Source organism: Cotesia glomerata, linkage group LG6 (genome assembly GCF_020080835.1).
Source record: "Cotesia glomerata isolate CgM1 linkage group LG6, MPM_Cglom_v2.3, whole genome shotgun sequence".
NCBI lineage: Eukaryota > Metazoa > Arthropoda > Insecta > Hymenoptera > Braconidae > Cotesia > Cotesia glomerata.
The window spans coordinates 3,816,065-3,840,777 of record NC_058163.1 but is presented as its reverse complement, the minus strand read 5'-3'; the positions used below and the strand labels follow the sequence as shown (position 1 = coordinate 3,840,777).

Sequence of the window (24,713 nt, the reverse complement as noted above, 5' to 3'; positions counted from 1 at the left end):
ATGTAGAAATAGTTTACGATAGATCACCCCAAAGAAGGTTGTGGGGGTGGGCATTAACAATGAAAATTTTTATTTTTCAATCTATAGCTCCTACAGACTCCAAATTTGATAGGAATTTTCTATAAGTGATGTAAAAATCATTTATGAACAAATTTTATAATATTTCATCCCACAGGGGATTGCGGGGGTGGGTATTAACAATGAAAATTTTTAAGTTTTAAACATTAGTTCCTACACACTCCAAATTTGGTAGTAATTTTCTATAAGTGTTCAGAGTTCATTTATAATTTTTAACGATAGATCCTTCTGTGCCTAAATTTGAGCGAATTTGGGCAAATTTGTGTGAATCAGGTTTTAAAACTCTCAAAGCGATCATTTATAATTATCAATTTGTGCGAATTACGGCGAATTCTGATGAATTAGATCTTTTTGTCTGTGTCTGAATTTGAGCAAATTACGCTGAATTCTGATGAAATGGATCTTTTTGTATGTGTGTCTGAATTTGAGCGAATTACGGCGAATTCTGATGAATTAGATCTTTATGTCTGTTCTGACAAAATACGCTTCAAAATCTCGTTGTGCTCTTTTATCATGGTTTTTGTGTATATTTATACGAAATAGACCATCACAACTGTCAGGGATAATAATATTATAATTGAAAATTAGATTTTAGAGAGGAGATTTTGTCGTGTCACCTTTCAAAGCGCAATAACTTTTGAATGAATCAACCAATTGTCACGCGGTTGGCGGCATTTGACGCAGTTTTTTTACAGTCAATAATTGGTGCTTTTGTTTTGTACGAACTAAATGTAATGTAAACGGCTTTTTAGGATCTTAAAACGTAGAAATCTGATAAAAATTTACTGCCCTAAAATTAGACGTGAATTAATAACTTCTTTTCGACGTTCTAATTAGCAAATTGTCTAACTCCATTTCAAAGAATCTTCCATTTATACCAAAAAACAATTAGTTTAAAATTTATTATTACTTTAAAAAACAATCTAATATCTAATAGAGGTATATTATTTTGGTTTAGATCATTCAAATCTATATAAATAAAAATAAAATGCCGCATGTATGTCCACGCATCACTTGAGAACGGCTGGACCGATTGAGCTAAATTTTTTTTCGTTATCTTCAGAATTGTAAGGAGAAGGTTTGTATGTAAAAAAATTTTTAAAAAATCTACCCTCAAAGGGGATTGCGGGAGCGTTAACAATGAATTATTCCCGTTTTTGAACTATAGCTCCTATAGGGTTCCCAAATTTGGTAGGAATCTTTTGTAAGAGATATAGAAATAATCTATGAACGAATTTTACGATAGCTCGCTCCACAGGGGGTTGCGGGGGTGGATTTAACTTTAAAATTGTAAATCCTACAGACGGAAAATTTAGGTGGAGTCTTCCATATGTGATGCGGAAATGATCTAAGAGCGGATTTTACAACCCACCCCCAATAAGGATTACGGGGGTGGGTGTTAGAATGTTAAGTTTTCATTTTCAAACTTTAACTTTTACAGACTCCAAATTTAATAGGAATCTTCGTGTATGATGTTTAGTTCAGCTAAGAGTGGATTTTATCAAATTCCAACCTCAAAAGGGATTGCGGGGGCGTTAGCCATGAAAATTTCTCATTTCCAATCGATAGTTTTTATGGACTCAAAGTTTTGTTGGAATCTTTTATTTACAATGTAGACATCATCTCGAATAGGATCTTACGAAATTCTTTCCCCGCATAGGAGTGCGGAAGTGATAATTGTCAAAAAATTCATATTCTTCAAATACAGTTCCTACAGATATAAAATTTAAAGAATCTCAAGAGATACAGGAAATTACAGGGATAGCCTTCAAGGTCAACCGATTTAAATATTTTTCTTAGTCAATGATTAGATTTCAACCAAAAACGAATTTCGTGATAATTCAATTGATATGTAGGTTGTGTCAGAGTGGTGAGTAGAATGTAAAAAATATTTTTGTTCATAAACTAGGACTTTTTGAGACATGAAATTAAGGACATATCTATTAAACTTCAATAACATTTAATAAAAACTTCCTTACAACAATCATCTCTTTGGCAGCGGGGAAAAAGTCATTTTGTAAGGTTTTCAAAACTTAACATGTCATGTAGTTATTCAGTCAACGGACTAAGAACTTTATACATGTTATTTTTGCTAATCACATCACTAATTAATTGATTTTATGATTACGGAAATGTAACGGTTGAAAATGAATGCATTTTTCAAACACTTGATTATTAATTTCAAGCCGATTAATAAAATCTATTATCAGTTTGTCAGCGCGTAAGAACTTTTTTATTGTTATTGTTTCAAAATATCAAGGAGAAGACGACCTGACTAAGGTCATGCCAGTTAATGAGATGTGGGACGAGCTATCTCACGTTCAAACCGCACTGACGATCATAAATAAATCGCTAGGCCAGTCGTTGAAAATTTGCGGAATCAAATCGGAGTTTCCCTGTTTCGTGCATGGGAAATTATACGTCCTGTATTCGTGAATCGGAAAACCGTGATCTTTATATATTTACGCACCGCAAAAAAAGATAAAAAATGTAGTCCATCAAAAAGCTTTAAATTGATTAAGTGTATAACTATGTTGCATTGAATGTAAATAAGAATTTTGTATTAAATTTTGACTATACTTTTCACAAATATATGTAGGTGATACGAAGTTCACCGGGTCCTCTAGTAATTTATAATTGAACTATTGCTACCTCAAAATATTAAAAAGTCAACCTCTAAAAAATAAGGAGTTAGACTAATTTGCTAATTAGACTAAATTGCTAATTAGACTAATTACGAGTTAGACTAATTTGCTAATTAGACTAATTTGCTAATTAGACTAATTTGCTAATTAGACTAAATTGCTAATTAGACCGTCGTTTTATTTTTTAAACTTATTTATTTTTAAAGTGCAAAACTAAAAATTTTTAAACTACTTTTACTCGGAAAAAATATATCGTATAAATCCGGAATTTTGACTCATATATGATGTCATACGAGCGAAAAAATATAAGGCGCAAGTTGACACCTAAATAGCTTCGTAAAAAGTTCGAAATATTAGACTCGAATTTCGAATCGAATAGTATTCGATTGAATTTGACTCGAAGACTATTCGCCCAAACCGATTAAATTTAGCTGGGAGTGTATATAAATAAACTACATATAACATATATGTGTTGATGTTCGTGCTCACATTTGATGTGGAGTTTAGCTCAACTTTAAAACGAGTAGTATAGGACAATATAGAGAACGACGCAAGTTGCAGGTCGTAGGTCAGAGGATATATAAAAGACAAAGAGAGATGTTGAATGTGGTGGAGTTTCGTCTATCGTCTAGTCTCCTCTGTCTTTATCTCATTGAGTCTATTGCGCTCCCGAGACTCTCAGTCACCACAAGCCGTGTCCCTCCGGGCTATCAACCACTGTATTCTGATAGCAATATTAAACTTATCCAATGCGACGCTGCCGAATGACTGACGCTTCGGGCAACCCTCAAATTTCTCAACTCAGCTACACTCATTTTGACTCTGCTACACACTAATCTCTCTTTCTTGTTTCATAGTACTATTTTGACTTCACTATTAACCTTTTCTTTGAAACAAATTCATTCAAAGACAATTTCATTGAACTTATGATAATTAATAAATAACATTGCTAAATTATTCTTAGAGAAATTCTGATCAATTAATCTCTTTATACTTTTCTTCCATGTCCAATAGTTTCCAAGTTATCGCAAATTTTATAACAAATCTTACTAAAAATTTATTCGAATTACTAATTACAAATTCATCGGTACGATTCCCGTCAACATTTTTTTTTTTTTAGTCGATAGATTTGTTTCGAATAAGAAGAAATAAAAATCAAATTCAACCTAAATTTACCAAATAAAAATTAATTAATTCGGTAAATTAATATCTTTTACATAAAATTATTTTATTTTAATCAGAGTATATAAAAAAAAAATTCTTAAAATCCAAAAGTCCAAGACGGAAAATGCTCATTGAATTTTTAATAAAAAATATATTATATTGCTAATTTAAAGAGTAAATTGCAGAAATAAGGACAATTCATTGTTATAAATTATTTTAAGTAATTTATAATTCACTCAATTCTTATGGTTAATTCAAATTATTGGAGTTTATATCTTCCGATTTCAATGAATTTGGTCTTAAATTAATCTTTAAGAAATTCTGATCAATTTATCTCTTTATATGTCTTTTTCCATATCCAATAGTTTTCAAGTTATTGCAAATCTTATAATAAACCTTACTAAAAATTTATCCGAATTACTAATTACAAGTTCGTGGGTTCGATTCCCGTCAACATTTCTTTTTAGTAGATAGATTTGTTTCGAATAAGAAAAAATAAAAATAAAATTCAATCTAAATTTACTAAATAAAAATTAATTAATTCGGTAAATTAATATGTTTTACATAAAATTTTTTTAGATTAATCAGAGTACATAAAAATAAGTTTTTAAAATCCAAAAATCCACGACTGATCATGCTCATTGAATTTTTAATAAAAAATATATTATATTGCTAATTTAAAGAGTAAAGTGCAGAAATAAGGACAGTTTATTATTGTTAATTATTTTAGGTAATTTATAGTTCAAATATTTCGCGGTATTTCCCTTACTCACTCAACTCAGCTCCAGCTGTTATTACAACGTGCATGCGCATTAGGAACAAAATTAACCTCGCATATTTTATGTATAATAACAACGAAAACAGCAGTTTAGTTTTTGATTAATTATAATGAAAAAACCGAGTTAGCCATCTGAGATACCAAAAAAATACTAAAAGAGACAAAATAAGTCTACTAAAAAAAAAATCTTCGTAAATAACGAATTTTCCAGCGATTTAGCGTGTTTCCAAGCTAACAAAATTTTTCTTACTTCTGGGACTAAATTTGTTACTTTAATTAATTTTGCTCGCTTCTTTTAGGCTTAATTAATTTTATATTAATACTGATATTAATTTTTATTATTGTTTTAATGATAAAAAAAATTGAATTAACAGTAATAGTTTCAAAAAAGGGTCACAAAATTTTTTTTTAAGAGAATCAATTTTAGCATGGAATTAATAAACGAAAAATAAAAATTCTTTGTCACAAAAAAGGTATGAATCTTTCGCTTACTGAGTAGCGAAATGATAAAAAATTCAGCCAATGTCTAATTAACATGCCTGTACTTGATAAAACTCAGTTATTCAAATTTAATAATTGAATTATCTCATCCATATCACTCGTTTTTTTTTGTTTGAATTTTTGTTCCTTTTAAAATTCCCCTTTACGACTAAAAAAAGTGGTTTCTTTTTTCGCCTGGCCTTTTATTTCGTACGAGAACACAGCAGAGCATCGCGAAGTACATACGCAGCCTGTACGAGTAATTAGTCTGAAGAATAATCCGAATGCTCGTTAAAAACCGCGCGAGCTTCGTTGATATCGTCATAAAGATTAAAAAAAGAACAAGAATATGAAAAATAAATAACAATAATGAAAAAAGGTAAAACCGAAGCAAATGAATGGGGAATAGTAAAAGGTAAAAAAGTTTCGATCAATATTTTTAGTCTTACACTCGATGAAATTTCGTCGACTCGGTGGGTGTTAAATTCTCTATCTCGGGCCGTGTGAAAGTTTCAAGGTAAGATGGTTTAAATTAAAATGTTTACACTGTCAAACGTTTTGACATTTTAGAGATTAATAACCTAATAATGCTCTAAAAATCCTCTGTCCTTACATTTTCTATATTTAAATAATCCAAAAAGGACACTATTAGTAAGAAAAGTCATCGCTGAACTTATCAAAATATTTTTAAATCGATAACTTGCTATTTTTACACAAAAAAGTCGTTTTGATGGCTTATGTTGCGAATTTTTAAAGTTTTTCGTGCACAGAAAAAAAGGTTCACTTGAGCCAAGAAAATATTTTTCTCCCTAATTATTTTCTTGAGCGAAAAAAAAAATTTTTTTTAACACAAGAAATTTCACTTAATCCAACAAAATTAATTCTCTTGCTTTAAGAAATACGTATCTTGATCCAAAAAAATTTATTTAAGTCAAGATAATCTTCTTATTTTGAGAAAATTCAGGCTCTTACTCCAAAAAATTTAGTTCTTGATGGAAGTAAATTTTCTTGTCTTGAGAAAATTTCTCTCTTGCTCCAAAAAATTAAATATAAAGATAGAAGTAAATTGTCATTAATATTTTTAATGATTAACATGTCAAATGGGAAGATCAAATAATATTGAATCATTTTTTTCATTCAATATGTATAATTGCACGCTAAAATAGTATAAAATGGGTATCAAATATTCAAGAGAAAAATTTTCTCAAGGTGAGAAAATTTTTTTCTCAGGTGAAGTAGGTGGCGCTGCTTCCCTAAAGTATCTAAAAATCTTGATCAAATATAAAAATTTATTGTATCAAGTATTTATGATAATTTGAATCAAGAAAAAATTACTTCCAGCAAGAAGAGAATTTAAAGAAAAATTTTTACTTTGGCCAACATAACTTCGGTCTCCCTTCAGGCACACGAAAATTTTTTTGAACCACGAATTTTATTCTACACTCAAGAAATTTTTCTTTCTGTGTATTCTTACACAAAAAAAAAGGTTCACTTGAGTCAAGAAAATATTTTTCTTCCTAATTATTTTCTTGAGCGAAAAAAAAAATTTTTTTTAAGGTAGTTGTAGCGTGATAGGCATTTCAACAGAAAATTATGAAATTTTTTTTATTGAAAGATAAATATATTAATAATTCACTACCAAAATTTCAGATCAATTGACCGCACCGTTTTTGAGTAATTAATTTTTGAAATTGCATCTTTTACACGTAGTGGTATAGAGAGATGATAAAGTTAGTATGAAATCTTTGGTCCACTCGAGTGGTCTGGAAGATTTCATACTAACTTTACCATCTCTCTATACCTCTACGTGTAAAAGATACAATTTCGAAAATTAATTACTCAAAAACGGTGCGGTCAATTGATCTGAAATTTTGGTAGTGAATTATTAATATATTTATCTTTCAATAAAAAAAATTTCATAATTTTTTGTTGAAATGCCTATCACGCTACAACTACCTTAACACAAAAAATTTCACTTAATCCAACTAAATTAATTCTCTTGCTTTAAGAAATACGTATCTTGATCCAAGAAAATTCATCTAAGTCAGGAATATCTTATTTTGAGAAAATTTAGGCTCTTACTCCAAAAAATTTAGTTCTTGATGGAAGTAAATTTTCTTGTCTTGAGAAAATTTCTCTCTTGCTCCAAAAAATTAAATATAAAGATAGAAGTAAATTTTCATTAATATTTTTATTGATTAACATGTCAAATGGGAAGATCAAATAATATTTCATCATTTTTTTTCATTTAATATGTATAATTGCACGCTAAAATAATATAAAATGGGTATCAAATATTCAAGAGAAAAATTTTCTCAAGGTGAGAAAATTTTTTTCTCAGCTAAAGTAGGTGGCGCTGCTTCCCTAAAGTATCTAAAAATCTTGATCAAATATAAAAATTTATTGTATCAAGTATTTATAATAATTTGAATAAAGACAGAATTACTTTCACCAAGAATAGAATTTCAACAAAAATTTTTACTTCGGCCAACACAACTTCGGTCTTCCTTCAGGCACCTGACAATTTTTTTTGAGCCAAGAATTTTGTTCTACAGTCAAGAAATTTTTCTTTCTGCGTAGAAGTAAGCACAACTTTTTATTAAATCAATTTTTCAACTCTATTTATTTTTTAATCTCCTCATATGCCTAATAAGAAGTGAAGGATCAAAAATTGCAGCTTAATATTGTTTTGTTTAATTATAATTAATTTTTTTCGGCTGGCAGTTGGATAAATTTAGTATCCTTTGAGCAGTCATATAGAAAAATTCATTCGTAAATAGAGCTTTAAGACAGCTGATACTATTCTCAATTGTGTTCGCTGGCTGACCAAAGATAATACAGTCTTTAATTGGTTATTTTTTTATGATTCACTTATCGGAACGAAAGAGGGCGTTCAATTCGTATGAAAAAAATACTATCCGCGGAAAAATTTTAACGAGCTTTAAAATGTAGTTGTAAATAAAATAAATTTCTTTTAATTTATTTCTAATAAACTTATTATTAAAATTATTTTTCAAATGTATTCTTGTAGTATAAAGTAGACAATTATTTTTTTACTTTCAAAATTTGATGCATAATTAAAAAAATTGCAAAATAGAATTAGTTATTAGTGAAAATTTACTGTCGACACAAACTTTACCAAAAACTCATTAACTCTAATTAAACTCCATATTTACTCTCGAATTTTTTTCCTTCTAGCACGATAAAAATCCACATCACTTGATCAAACGAAAATTCCTTTGACTAATTTGTCTATTTGCTCTCTTTTTATCGACAACAAAATGAATAAATTTAGTGTCAACAAACTTTCCAGTTGGGAACGATAAAGTCCTTTTGAATATAAATTTAAACAATAGAAATTCACCAAAAAATTCACTTTTTAATCTTTTTTCTCCATCTGCAGCGCTTTTTATTTATCTCATCCATACACACACGTGCATTCTCAATTCCGGCGATTTCGTCCGGCGATAATGGGGGCGTAGAAACAAAATGTCGTCATGAGACGCGTCAAAGTCAAACAAGAGAGTCTAGTTCTCGACAGAGATATCGTGTGTAAGAAAAATGCGTTTAGCTTTTGTGTCGTATGGAGGCTTTTATTTCAGACTGCTTCCGATCCCGTGAATGGAGCCGAGAGAAAATTCTCTTTTCAACTGCACTGCTATTTTTATTTCAATTTTTTTTCGCCCCTATCACCTTCTTGCTTTTATTGTCTACTTTTATCAGCTCCTTCTCTCTCGGCGATCTTTCATTCTTCCCATTCATTTCTCCTGATATCTTTATCATTTGCTTTTATTCGCTTGTTATACCCCTTTATTTACGCTTTCCTACACGCTTTCGTACTCAGTTTTTGAAATTCTTTTCAAAAATTATTTTTAACATGATTTTATTAGCTTTTTCTGTATCTATGTTTTTATGTATGTAACGGAATCTTTAAACTCGATTTTCGTGCACTTCAAAACGTCGGATTAAATTAAAACTTTGCACACTTATCAAGGAGCAATGACAATACAATTATTTAATAAGTTTGCCCCATTATCCTGACCAGAATCTTCAGGATTTAAGGTTTTTTATATCCGAAGACACGGTAGTGCCGAGCGCCAAGTACTAACAAGTCTACTAAGACATCCATTGTTTAATCTTTGAGACAAGTATATGGCTGAGGTTAGAATCAACTAGGGACCTTTCCTACGTTTTAAAATTTCAAAAATTATTGTTTGATAAAGTAAAATACACGCTTTGACGGTCAATCGAACTAAAAAGTAGAAAATAAATAATTGTTTAAAAAAGTTAAAAACATGGTTTTAAAAAAGCCAAACTAAAATGTAGAAAATAATTTTCAATGAGTTTTAAATAAGAATAGAGTGATTAACAAAAAAATAAATTTCAGACTAAAAAGCGTGGAGTGCTGGATTTTAATTGTTGTAAATATTTTATTGACAAAGATTGGTTAAAGTAGAGTCATTATCAAAATATCTTCAAAAGCACCCCAGGCTTTGTTACAATAAAATAATTTTTTTTATTAATCACCTGTATCTATGTATCTATGTATGTAACGCAATCTTTAAACTTGATTTTCGGGCACTTTAAAACGTCGGATTAAATTAAAACTTTGCACACTTATCAAGGACCGATGACAATACAATTATTTAATAAGTTTGTCCCATTATCCTGACCAGGATCTTCAGGATTTAAGGTTTTTTATATCCGAAGACACGGTAGTGCCTAGCGCCAAGTACTAACAAGTCTACTAAGACATCTATTGCTTAATCTTTCAGACAAGCATATGAGAGCGTCCATAAACTACGTGGTCATATTTTAGCCCTTCTCAGACCCCTCCCACCCCTCATATAGCCTAACGTAGCTTTTCTCGTGACCCCTCCCCCTCCCCGCCCCGACGGAACGTGGTTTTTTTTACACAATATTTTCTGCACGGAAAAAAAAATATTGTTAAAATGACTATCCAACGTATCCTCAAATGACGTATCCTTAAAATAACGATCCGGTTTTCTAATTTAAGGATTCATTTGTTTCACTTAAGCATACAGAGAATAGCTCTTGTAAATATATGTAGTTTCGTCAAAACAGGCAACTGTTTTTTCAACGTGAGGATCTGTATAGTTGAATCAACTTAATGTAAGGCCTAAAATAATGATACGGGTCGTCAATTTGATGATCCGCTGTATAGCTGAATTGGCTTTACAGCGTATCTCTAAAAAAAAATGACTATACGGTGCATAGTCAGAATAACGATACGTATCCTGATGCTAACAATATTTTTCTCTCCATGTGCTTTCTACTTTACATTAATTAAAAAAAAGTTTATTTTGAAGGAATAATAATAATTTTTGCTTAATATATTAGGCCATCCAGCCACGTCCAAGTCCCCCAAGTTAATGCAATATCAAAAAAAAATTGCGTTAATATATAAAATTTTCCGAAAATTAAAAATAAATAAATGCATCGATAAAATAATTTATTAATATTTTATACAACTTTATTAAGCCTTTTTGATGAATAATTGTTTAAAATATCATAGGATTTAATAACATTTAATAAATCATTTATTAAATACAATTTATTAACTTTTAATAAATAGTTGTTAACTATTTCTAGAGATCATTTAGCTGTTAATAAATGTACTTACCTCAAAAAAATGAATTTATTAACAGTTCATTCTTTTTGCAAACATTTTATTCATAATTCCTTAGAAAAAATTAGCATCCGTATTTCAAATAAAATTATTAAACAGTTATAAATTTATTTCATAAAATAGTTCTCATTTGAAAAAAACTACGTAGCTTTGCTTTTACCTCCCCCCCCCCACCGTTACGTAGCTCAGCGTAGTATTTAAACTTATCCCTCCCCCCTCTCAACAAGGCTACGTGGTTTATGGACGCTCCCTATGGCTGAGGTTAGGATCAACTAGGGACCTTTCCTACGTTTTATAATTTCAAAAATTATTGTTTGACAAAGTAAAATACACGCTTTGACGGTCAATCTAACTAAAAAGTTGAAAATAAATAATTGTTTAAAAAAGTTAAAAACACGGTTTTAAAAAAGCCAAACTAAAAAGTAGAAAATAATTTTCAATGAGTTTTAAATAAGAATAGAGTGATTAACAAAAAAATGAATTTTAAAGTAAAAAAGCGTGGAGTGCTTGATGTTAATTGTTGTAAATATTTTATTGACAAATATTGGTTAAAGTAGAGTCATTATCAAAATATCTACAATAAAATTAAATTTTTTTCTAATCACTCTATTATTTTAAGCTCATTGAAAATTATTTACTACTTTTTAGTTTGTTTATCCTATAAAAGCTCGGTTTTTAGTTTTTTAAACTACGACATTGTGTCTTACAAAAACAAAAAATTCTCTTTTCGTAACATTGAATTTATTTCAGACAAAAAAATTCTACTCCCAGCAAAATCAATTTCTTCCTTAACGACGCAGGTACTATGTTAACTTCTCAGATTTTCGATGAAGTTACTAATTCTGATTTATTATTCTTATCTTAAGAACGGGAAAATAGTAAAAAAATATAATTTTTTTAAAACATTTGACGGCAGACTGCTTTGAGATGAGGAAAATGAAATAGTTAATTTTTTTCTGGCTATTTAGCATAGTTTCAAAGGATTTCAGCAGTAGGCGGCTCGAGAACGGGGAAAAGTACAGACTGTGAACTTTATTAGAGAGATCGTGGAATTGCTGGAAAATTAGTTCTTCCTCTTTGTTTCAAGTGCCTGAAAGCTTGTTGAAACTTCAAAACGAAGAAGTTAACCGAGTTTTCATAAATGGTTATTCTCGTACCTTTTCTGCTTTTCATTATTTTTTTGTGAATAAATGGCTCCACGAATAGTTCAACAGCACTTTCATTCCGCAAATTGTTTTCGAAAATATTTATTGCTTCATATCAGATAGTAAGTGGGATTTTATTCTTAGCTCGCCTTTGCTTTTTAACAGTGAAACAATTTAATGTATAATGTCAATAGTTAAGTTAAAAAATTGTTGTTTTTGCTTTGAAACTATTGTTATTGTTGATATTATTTCTTTACCACCAAACAAATAATAAAAATCGATATTTAATCGAAGAATTTAAAAAATTAATTAAGCTTACAAAAAATGAACAAAATTGATCAAATAAACTAACAAATTTAGTCTGTCAAGTAAAAAAAATGATCATAACTTGGAAACACGATAACACGCCAAAAAATACATTGTTTACGTGATTTTTTTTTATTAAAAAGACTCGTTTAGTCTCTTTTAGTATTTTTTTGGTATCTCAAATGGCTAACTCGGTTTTTTCATTATAATTAATCAAAAACTAAACTGCTATTTTCGTTGTTATTGTACATAAAATATGCGAGGTTAATTTTGTTCCTAATGCGCATGCACGTTATAATAACAGCTGGAGCTCAGTTGAGTGAGTAAGGGAAATACCGCGAAATATTTAAAATATAAATCACCTTGAATAATTAACAATAATAAATTGTCCTTATTTCTGCACTTTACTCTTTAAATTATCAATATAATATATTTTTTATCAAAAATTCAATGAGTATGATCAGCCGTGGACTTTTGGATTTTGAAAACTTTATTTTATGTACTCTGATTAATCTAAAATAATTTTATAGAAAGATATTAATTTACCGAATTAATTAATTTTTATTTGGTAAATTTAGGTTGAATTTTATTTTTATTTTTTCTTATTCGAAACAAATCTATCGACTAAAAAAAAAAATGTTGACGGGAATCGAACCCACGAACTTGTAATTAGTAATTCGGATAAATTTTTAGTAAGATTTGTTATAAAATTTGCGATAACTTGGAAACTATTTGAGATGGAAAAAAGTATAAAGAGTCAAATTGATCAGAATTTCTCAAAGAACGATCCGGGAATAAAAAAATAAATAATTTAAATTAACTCAAAGAGTTAAGCAAGAAAAAAAAAATACCGGGCAATATTCCAAAAATTATCTAAAATAATTGACATTAATTTTTCCTTTTTTGCAATTTACTCTAGGGCCATTCTATGCGAAATGGGAAAATGCCTAAAATTTTAAAATTTCTCTAATTCATTTTAATTTAGTTCTAATTTATTATTAAAAGTTTATATTTTACTAATTAGTAAAGAAAATTTTTTCAATCAATAAGAAAATCGATTTTTCTCTCCTAGTAACTTTTCAGCCGTACTAACTTGTATCCGAGTCAAATGTTGTTTCAATAGTTTTAAGAACAAATTTTTTTATGTTCGTTATTAATTAACACCTAAGTTTATCAAGATCGTGTTGTCAGCATGCTAAATCCTTTATTTGTGTTTTTTAATTAGTTTTTTTTTAATTATCCTAAATAATTTATAGTTAAATATATAAACAATAATGTTTCTAAGGTTGAAATAATATACAAGTCTTTTTAATAAACAACTTCATGTAGACATTTAGTACTTGTCCCACCAGTCACAATGAAAAAAAATTTTTAATTGTTTCTACGGAGGTAATCAGTCTAATTCTTCATAATATTGAATGTTTGTCGGATAAATTTTGTATTGAGAAGAAAGTATTTTTTAAAAATTTAGTGGTCGAACTGAAATTCGACTTTAAGTATACCGCAATAAGAGAGAAGGATTTTTCGATGTCCCACCAGTCACACTCAGTCAAATGATAATTTCGAGAAACTTAAAAAGTAATCAAGGTTTTTGACAAAGGGATGTAATTAATTAGTTATTTCTCTATATTATAAGATAAATTTTACTATAGTATAAGTTTCAGTCACATAATTATAGCTTATAATTGATGGAATTCCAAAGTCAAATGTCCCACCAGTCACTATGGAATGCCCATCTATTAATTAGTAATAACATAATATATATTTTTTTTAAATTTCTTTTGTTTAAAAATTGCCTTGTTTATTCTGATAAATTTTCCAGATTCATGTGCAAGTAAATTAGTAAAAAAAAGCAGCGAAAAAAAAACAAAAAGATCTAAATGCAAATCGAAATAATTTTCTGTCATTCCCCGAAATAAAGAACTCGGAAAATTTCCCAAGTGGTCGCAAGGATCCTTCGGTAGTTCTTCGGTAGTTTGTGGAAAAAAATTAAAAATAGAAAAATTACCGGGCTGGAGCATAAAAAAGCGAACGGAAACAGAAACAAAGACAACGACGGAGGAGCAGCGAGTGTATCTCAGAGTGATGGGGGAAACAAAGGAGGAGCGAGTTTATCTTTATGTACCTTATGGCCGAGGTGGGTTTGGATCCGAGCAGACGATTTCGATGCAAATTACATTCATTTTCTCAGCAATCGTATTTTTCTCATACGAATATCGATACCATTCGGTGAATTTCCAAGTGATGGAAAAATGTAGAGTGCGCTCATAATATAGGTATAGGTGTTGCTGGAAAAACCAGCCGCCAGTTCATAAATATTGTTTCAAGTGAATTTTTATTCATCGATATATTTTTTACGCCCGGCATAAACTCCCTTTATTTTTTAATAAATTCCCGGGTGGTGCAATTTTATCTGCTGGAGAATTTTTAATTAATTACGGGTGTTTTCTGCGATGACTCCTATGTTGATTCCAAATTGAAAAATAATTATATTTGGAGCATTATTGAAACCGAGGAACGTTTATTGGAAAATTTTTATGTTGCCCGCGGGGAAGCAATTAACGTTAATACAATTTCAGATAACAAAATGGATTATTTTTATATACATATTTCATTTTGAAAAATTTGCAGAATAAATTCTTCATTTTCTTTATCGAATAAAAAAAAATTACGAAATGCGTACTTAGAGATTTAAAAATAAACATAATGTTTTTCTTATTTTTAATATTTTAGTAAAATTGCATTAAAATTTTTTTTATATCCCCGAGTAGCTTTTTTTTAATCCAATTTATGACTAAATGGTTAGAAATACAGAAAAATTAATTCAATATTTTAGATGGAATTTCAATTATCTAGGTAAAGTACCCAGTAGCTGAATAGGTTTCAAAGTAAAACGTATTTGACCCTACTTTTAATATATTAAAATGTAATAATTAGTTCAAATTAGTAATTTTCATGCAAATATAAACAATTTTGAATTGATGAAAACGAAAAATAACAAAGATAATTGAATATTTATATTATGAAAACGTTTTTAAGACAGACTATCAAAGGAGAATATAGTTTATGTCTTTGCAAAAAATATGTATTATTTAGAAAAGACTATTTCATTGGGTGGTACAATTTTTTTTACTTAAAATTATGATATACTGTTTTTTATACTGATTGTTCGGTTTACGGTTTAATACCTTTTTCATGAAAAAAATAGCATCTATCGGCCATTCTCGACATGTCAACTTTTAAATGAACAAAAATATAATTGTTTTAATTTGTAATTGAAAAAACTTACAGAAATCAATTACTATATCATTGAATAATTATAACATGTGCATATTAATCATAATACATTTACGGATTTTGTATTACAACAATTCGAAAAGTCTGTTCAAGTACTGGTCCCATTTTTATAAGTGTTCAAGTACTGAGTACTTTACCTTAGTCCCTAAAAATCTATTTCAGTGTAAAAACTTCTAACGCGGATGTTTTTTACGTCAAAATCTATATGGGGTTCTAAAAATAGTTCCAAAGCGTCCCGCGAGCGGCGCTAGTGTGATTTTCTTAAACCAACCGACTGATTTATTTTAATCATTTGATTTAAGTATCAAATTTTTGCAGTATACAAAAGTAAATTTTTAGAGAAATAATTATGAAAAAATATGCTAAGTAAACTTCTATTAAAAACTATTAAATACAAACGATAGTTGATGCATTTACGGTCGAAATGACTTTCACGTAGGTCGCAAATAAACGTTGGGAATTCGGTGGCCAAAGTAAGTTTGAGTTTCAGATGGCCAGAGACCAAACTGTTGAGAGACTTGTTCCCTGTACAAATGTACGCCGAGCTATATACTTCCGAAATATAGAAATCGCTGTATACATACATATATATAGACGGGAGTGAGTGAAAAGAGCTGGTGATAGGAGGAAGGGAGACGCCAACGGCCTGGTGTCGACTAATACGCCGACTATAACCCAGGGAGGGTTCTGGGAAGTTGGCTTTCGCCTTTCGGTGTATATACTTCACCGAATATATCTCTAATAATAACGAGACTTCTTTAAGGCCAGTGGTTCGCAGTTGTACTGTAAATTCTCAAAGTTTGCTACCCGAGTCGACACGACTTGTTAAAGTACAATTCAATACCATGTCTCACTCTGAATAACTTCATTTACTCCGCTTTTTATTAGCTCACATTCCTTCGATAGTTTTTATTCCCAAAGCGTAACTTTAAATATGTGACAATACCAATTAAATCAAACTTTCAATTTTTTTACAAAGGGATGAAAAATAATGAATATTTTAAATATAGTTTGCATGGAAAAAATTTTTATAGTCAGAAAATTTTACCGTGACAACATTGGAAGTATTTTTATCCATTATAAGATTTTTTTTGTTGACATAGTTAATTTTGCTGTACAGAATTGGAAAAATTCCCGTGTTAGTATTCAAATTTCTACTATGTTAACACAATAATGGCAAAGTAGAAATTTTCTCAATTTTTAGTCAAGTATTTTTTCCATTCTATCAAAAAAATCCATATAGAAAACCAGCCTGGATTCCTAAATAGATTCCAACATAGCGTTATCGGATAAGAATCCAGAGTAGAATCCTACATAGATTCCCATATTAATCAGGCGAAATAAAATTTATTTAAAAAATTAAAAATATTATTAAGTAATTGCTATTAATTAATTATTAATTGGAATTAATTCTGAAAGACGGATTTCGTAATTTTATCTAATGAAAAAACTGTTCGCGTCTGATGAAATTGAACCCGGTACCTCATGGTTGACAGTCTTCTATGCTACTCACTGGCCTAAGTCACGTTCTCACATTAATATTTGATGTTTTTTGCTAAAACCATAAATTTTTGCATCATATAATATTAATTATAATGGTTAACTTTAAGTTAAAAAAAAATAATAATATTGACATGAGCAATTATTTAAGAACAATTATTAATTCAATATTTTTAAATGGCGAGATCTCTTTATTGTAGCCAGCTATTATCTACTTAATATTATTGTCAAAGTCTTTTAAATATAATTTTTAGACTCAAGTACGAAATGTATTTTTTTAAGAGGTTAAATAAAAATTATATTTTCAAAAATAAAATCACGTTCTTACAATGTTTATGTTTATTTCACTTATATAAATGCACTGTAGGAATCCATACTTCCGATGTGGATTCCTATAGGTTCCTATACGAATCCATGCTTTCCTATGTGGATTCCCATATAAGCTCATATGGATTTTTTTGATAGGACAGCGTAAATATTGCAAAAATTTCTATATTGATATAATAATTGATCCTGTATTAAAATTGAAATTTTCTCTGTAGATACAAAATTTGAATAATTATAAATTTACTATTTTTTAATAAATAAAAAATTTAGTAGTTTGTAGATTCTAGTTAAATTTTACCAAGTGACATAGCAATTTTTATAATGTTGGGATCGAAATTTTTTCTGCGTTAAAATAGAATTTTTTCCATGTTTACAAAAGAATTATTTCTCTTTTAAATTGTATAAATTAATATATAAATATACGAAAAGTTTCAACACTGGCACAGCGAAAATTTCTAGGTTTTTTTTTTTAATTTCAGATGTTAAAATATGAATTTTTCCTATGTTGACATAAAAAAATAACTCTATACCATAGTAAAAATTTCCATTCTATAAATAATAAATATTTTTCCAACTTTTTCATCAAAAAAATACATACGTTATCATTGTAAAAATTCCAAAAAAATTTTCTAAGCAAAAATATGAAAAATTATCATTTTTTTCTTAATAGTATCAACCTATTCGTTATCATAATCATAAAAATAACTATTTATAATCGGAAACTCCAACATTAGACTATTTAAAGCAAAAAGAAATGAGAAACGAAATCAATCGAAGAATCCAATTAATTTTTTTTAAAAAAGTGTATCGATGACTAAGAGCGTTCTTTGGATAACAAGATTAATTGGTGAAGAACAGCCAGCCGGAGGATCGAGGATGGAAGCAATCAGGACATTTGATACAGTCAGAAAAGGGAAGCTCGCAGGGAAGTAGCATAAGTGAGAGAAATCTCAAACTATGAGAGTATTCAAACAGGAAGGGAGGGATAATTGAATACAACTTGATCGAGCCGGTTGCGTTTCCACCCCATTAAATCGGACTTAAACTCTACACTAGCTGTGTGATAGAGAACTGCAGGGCCAAGTTAAGGGAGAAGGAACAGAACGATGCTGCCTGTTCCTATTCTATGGTCCTTGCTGTTGTAGTTGTCGTCTTATTTCCATTTATACCTTTTACTAGTTCGTTCTACGTACGTGTACGTCCTATGGCTGTTCTAACAGTCAATTCTGAAGTAGTATGCCGGAGTCGTGTTGGTGCGAGTACCGTACGAGAATGTTTACTGCAAGCCCAGCTGGGGGCCAATCAGTACGCCTCCTTGTGCTTAGTTATATACTTTACTCCCTCTATATAGATATAAAAGCACAATGGAATCGTACTGGCAATAGCTCGGTGGATGTCGTTATATAGCTGAATTATTTCCCTTGGCACTTTCAGCTTTCAACGTTAAGCAAAGACTAACTTTCCTCCGCATTTCCTTACTCAATATCATCTTATTGTTGGCTATGAATTACCTATTTTATTGTTTTGAGTATTAAATTCTGATTTTACTAAGCTATTTATGTTTATCCAGTTAATTTTTAAGGATCTAAAGGTTTTAACATCGAAACTTAACAGCGAACAAATATGATGATGATAAACGGATCTTTGAGAACATTTTTTATGTAAACTCTACTATTATGGAGGTTCGAGCGAATCACATATTAAAAAATTAGGAAAACGGTTGACCCTGAAGGCCATCCCTGCAACTTCCCGCTAATTCCATACTTAGGCGCATAAAATTGCACCAATGACGTTTTTGAGCTCAAAAATACAATTTATGGGTTATTTTGAGCTCTCCAAGCTCAAAGAGATTGTTTTCCTATGCTTTTGAGCTCTTCGAGCTCAAAAGTCTGATAGGGATTTGATGACACTATTTTTTGAATTTTTAAACCGCAATAACTTTTGAATGAATAAACCGATTTTCACGCGGTTGGCAGCATTCGACGCAGTTTTTTAAGCCTCACAAAGAATCTCAAACTTTGAATTGATCGCGCTAAAAATTTCGGAGTTATTCCGAAAAAACACTTTTTTCGGTTTTCTTTCGTTCACGATATCTCTCGAACGAATCAACCGATTTTGACCGGACTGATGGCGATCAACGTGGTTTTTTGAGGTTAAGAGCTGATTAGTTTTTGGAATTGAACCATCAAGCCGTTTAAAAGTTATTCCAAAAAAACCACATTTGAAAAATTTTTTTTTTTCAGTTTTTTGAAGATTTCTCAAAATCTATTGATCTGAATCGGTCTAAATAGTTTTCAAAATCTAAGTTTGGTCAAGCCCTTTCGAATGGCACCAACCGCGATGAAATCGGTCAAGTCGTTCAAAAGTTATAAGCGGTTCACATACTTTCACACACACACACACACACACACACACACACACACACACACACACACACACACACACACACACACACACACACACACACACACACACACACACCATAGATGAAAACTCGGTTTTTGCAAAACGGGGTGAAAACAATAACTTCCCGATTTTTGAAAATCTTCGATTTTCGTAGCGGGAAGTTAAAAATACATTTGAAAGTCTTGAAGTTAGTCATAGGTTGAAACTCGTAAAAAAACGGGTTACGATTTATTATTGGTTAAAATTAAGGCATTATTCAAATTTCTAGTCTAATGTAAAAAATAATTTCCAACTTTGAGCTTTGAAATTAAGTATACGAATAAATAAATACGTTATTTATCTAATCCCAAAATTTTAAAAAGATTCACCGTTTAGTTACTTAGATATTAAATTTCAAAAATCACATTTTATATCTCCTTTTGTTATAAATAAAAAATTTCATTGATCTATTGAAAAGTTCTACTTGCTTATTGAATGCTACTAGCAACTTTGCAGCCACTATGTGACTGCCAGGATTTGTGAACTGTAAATAAATAAAATTTTGCTTTATTATATAATGAATTTTGTTAAATTGCACAGTACTTTCTTAAGGGGGTATTCTGGTCTAGAAATTCGAAAAAATCGATTTTTTTTGCATATTTTCAAAGTTTAGACCCTTAAAAATATGTCTTTAAATTGATTTTTTAAAATTCGAATTATTTTCGAAGATACAGTGGATTTTGTGACGCAGCATCTAAGCTGGCCGATCGTCGCGAATCACACAATAAACAGTGGCGGTTCCCGGACAAGTTGAGCACTCGTTCTTTCCAAGAATTCTTTTGTTTTCGGCATAAGCCTTTATATATATTCTATATTTCATAATTAAATGAGCATTATGAGTCGTGCACTTTTGGATTTTCCAAACTTTACTAAAATTTTATCTTTATACTTATATATATATACCTTTATACATACTAAATATACCAGGAACTGTACAATACGAAAGTCATAACCCGGGGAAATAAAATTATATATAATTATATAAAATTATATCTAATTATATATAATTTGATCTAATTTTATATAAATATATATAAAATTTAATATAATTATGTATAATTTTATATAATTTTGTATAAATATATAAATTTATACATAATTATATATAATGTTATCTTCCCGGGAAAAAAAAATTTTATACAATAAGATATAATTATATAAACTTATATATAATTATACAAAACTATATAAAATTATGTATAATTTTATATAATTTTGTATAATTATATATAACTTTATCTAATTATACATAATTGAAATTAAAAATTTTATATAAATATATATAATTATATAAAATTCTATATAATTATACAAAATCCTATATAATGTCTGAGCAGAATTTTCCGAAAATTCACAAGTTTTCTCAATTTTTTCAAAATAGCTCAAACTATATTGGAATCACAGAAAATACAACTAATTGAGAGTTTGTAAAGAGTAAAATTCTCCACAGATATAAATTAAAACATTTCTCTGTTTGTTCATTCATTCAAAAAATAGAGTGCTTTAAAGCTACACCAAAGATACAGTAGACAACACGTTTGAGAAATCTAACGTAATTTTTCAATTATAAAATACTTTAATATAATCAGCGTTAAAGTTTTTTTTGGATGGACTTTTGCTCCCAAGCATATTCACGCTGGATCTCAGACAATTCAAATTGCGAATTATTTGGCTGTTGCCATTTTTAATGAAGGTTATTTACCCATCTTAAAAATGATGGAACTTATGGGCATCACCATTGGTACTGAAGCTCATTCATTTGCTATCAGACGTAACGAAGTTCGAATTGAGCGCTCTGAGCTGCAAGCTTCTGCTGCTTCCAAAGAAGGCAGAACAGCTCAATTAGCTGAAAGAACTTCGCAAAACATCGAATATGTAGTAGAAGAAGGCCCAATGTATGGATCTGGGATCGCCGATTAATCCAAAGTAAGTATTGAATATTGTTATACGAGTTATTCTACTGGAATTGTTTCTCAAACTTTAAACGAGTTTTTCTCGAAACTACTTTTTTTGAAGTGGTTGACATGATATCTCAAGTTATAGCCAACCGATTCCTTTGAAATTTGGTGGGAATCTTCTTTATATATTTCTCTATCGCGTCTGTTTTGGATTTTGAAAAATTTCAATTTGGAGTATTTTTAAAAAATTCAAAAAGGTCAAAAAAAGGGGTAAAAAAATTGATATTTCATGTCGACGCCATTATGTGAATTTTTTTTTTATTTTTTGGTTAAGGTCAACGTGATAGCGACATCTTTATTATAGATTGAGAATTTTTCAAATTTTTTTGTTTCAGATCACTACAAGGGCTGGAATCATGTCAACTAGGGTGCACCGTTTTTTTTGTAGCCCCCACTTCACCGGCCTGTGATTTATCCAATTTATCATTTTTTTTTTTTTTTTCAATTTTTTTTTATATTCTTGAAACGTCAATAAACATCATATAAAAAAAACGGTAGTAAAAATTTTTTTCATTTTTTTTATGTTAGTTTGAAAAATGCCTAAAATTTAGGCTTCTAGACCAGAATACCCCCTTAAATATTGATATTTTTAAAGATATAAGCTCATCCCGATGTTAAACTCATCAAGAGCTTTCATTTGAGTACCCACTTGTAATTTTGATATATTTTTCATATATACATATATACTTATATATATGTGTGTATATATATATATATATATATATATATATATATATATATATATATATATATATGAAAAATTGATGTGGGTACTCAAATGAAAGCTCTTGATGAGTGTAACATTAAGATGAGCTTATATCTTAAAAAATGTCAATAGTTCACGAGATACAAGGCCATTTTTTAATTATGAATCTAGAGATAGAGCACTTTCGAATGCAGCTTAAATACTTATCATCATAAATTGACGATTGGTGAGAATGATATGAAACCTTGAAAACGCATCACAATTCCAGGTTAAGACCTTTCACGGAAAAAAAAAAACTCGAAAAATTACAGTATAAAATGTAAAATCGGTCCCGTCGTTATTAAAACTAGAAAAATTACAGTTTGAAATAACATTTTTCTAAATTCAATTTTTTAATTTAATATTCAGAGCTTGTAATATAAATATTACATTCTACAATGTAATTCTTATAAAATCTGTAATAATTACAATCTGAAACTGTAATTTTTCTAGTTTTCATCACGAAGCGCCACGTTGCATTATATACTGTAATTTTTTGAGTTTTCTTTTTTCCGTGTTCTAATGATACCAAATTTAATCATAAAAACCTATTTTATCATATAAATGCACTGGCCACAAAATTTTTCTTATTCTCTCAATAATAGATTATTCATTGAAAATTTCCATAAATCTATTTAAATTCTATTAATAATAAAAACATTAATTAATCCGCTAAAATTATTGTTATTTCTAGATAAAATTTCTACATTACCGATACAACGATAAACTAACGAACTTCAACACACTCAAGCGACCAGTTGACTAAGAACTACATGGTTAACCTCAAATCCACGTTGAAACAAAAATGGATATTAGTTTATCAGTATGCTAAATAACGATTAAAATGGTTTGAATTTGACTTCCCTGTCAAGAGTTACTCTAGTGGAGTTGTGTAAGAGGTTTTAGTCCTTGGGAACAAACACGGGAACTTCTGGAGAAGTTTCCTCCGAAATGAGTAAAGAGAGAGAAAGTAAAGGTAATGAAGACGAAGCTAGAGAAAGATACTGATGGTAATACCCAAGCAGCACATCTGCTTGTGGTGGAATTGACCTGGATCAGTGGGGTGTCTATTTCACAAATCAACTTTGAGTAGAAGCATATACCTACGAGGTAAATTGTCTGTCCATCTGTGGCATTTGCTAAATCAAATGCCCCATTTAACACATTCCTAAGTTGCGTTAGGCTAACCAAGGGTGCAATCGTTTTTACCTATCAACTATTGATTGTCCAAGAGCCTCTTCCATCGTCTTAAACACTAGCTATTACATCCTCAAAAGGAGAACAATAGTCATTAAAGGGCTTGATAAATCTAAATGCGCATTCCTTAAACGTCCGTGTCATGCGTAAATTGATCTAATTCAAGTTAAAATTCACAACAAGTTCTTACGAATAATTGATTCTATTTTTAATTTTTTAAATTATGCATCAAATTTTAAAAGAAAAAATCAGGAAAACGGTTGACCCAAAAGGCCATCCCTGCAACTTCCCGCCAATTCTATACCTAAACGCTTGAAATTGCACTTATGACGTTTTTGAGCTCTTTGAGCTCATAAATACAATTTGAGTGTTATTTTGAGCTTTCCGAGCTCAAAATATAGCTTTTGTATGCTTTTGAGCTCTTAGAGCTCAAGAGTTTGATAGAAGTTTGATAAAACACTATTTTTTGAATTTTCAAATCGCCATAACTTTTGAATGAATAAACCGATTTTCACGCGGTTGGTGGCACTCTACGCAGTTTTTTAAGTTTCATAAAGAATCTTCAAGTTTTAATTGATAGAACGAAAAATTTCGGAGTAATTCCGAAAAAACACTTTTTTCGGTTTTCTTTCGTCAACGATAACTCACGACAAATCGACCGATTTTGACCGGACTGGCGACGATCGACGTGGTTTTACGATGTTAAAAGCTGATTAGTTTTTGGAATTGATCGGTCAAGTGGTTTAAAAGTTACTCCAAAAAAACCACAGTTGAAAAAAATTTTTTTTCGCAGTTTTTTCGCGATTTCTCCAAATCTACCGGTTCGAATCGTTCGAAAGTATATTCAAAATCTAAGTTTGGCCAAGCCCTTTTGAATGGCACCAACCGCGATCACATCGGTCAAACCGTTCAAAAGTTAAGAGAGGTTTAGATACATCCACACACACACACACACACACACACACACACACACACACACACACACACACACACACACA

At 29.8% G+C, this 24,713-nt stretch overlaps 1 protein-coding gene across 2 annotated transcripts in view; it reads right to left on the bottom strand.

Moving 5' to 3' along the window:
- The window catches only part of LOC123268150 (lachesin), a 260,262-nt gene that overhangs the window by 156,596 nt on the left and 78,953 nt on the right, over positions 1–24,713 (bottom strand). The gene's annotated exons all lie outside the window — the stretch shown is intronic.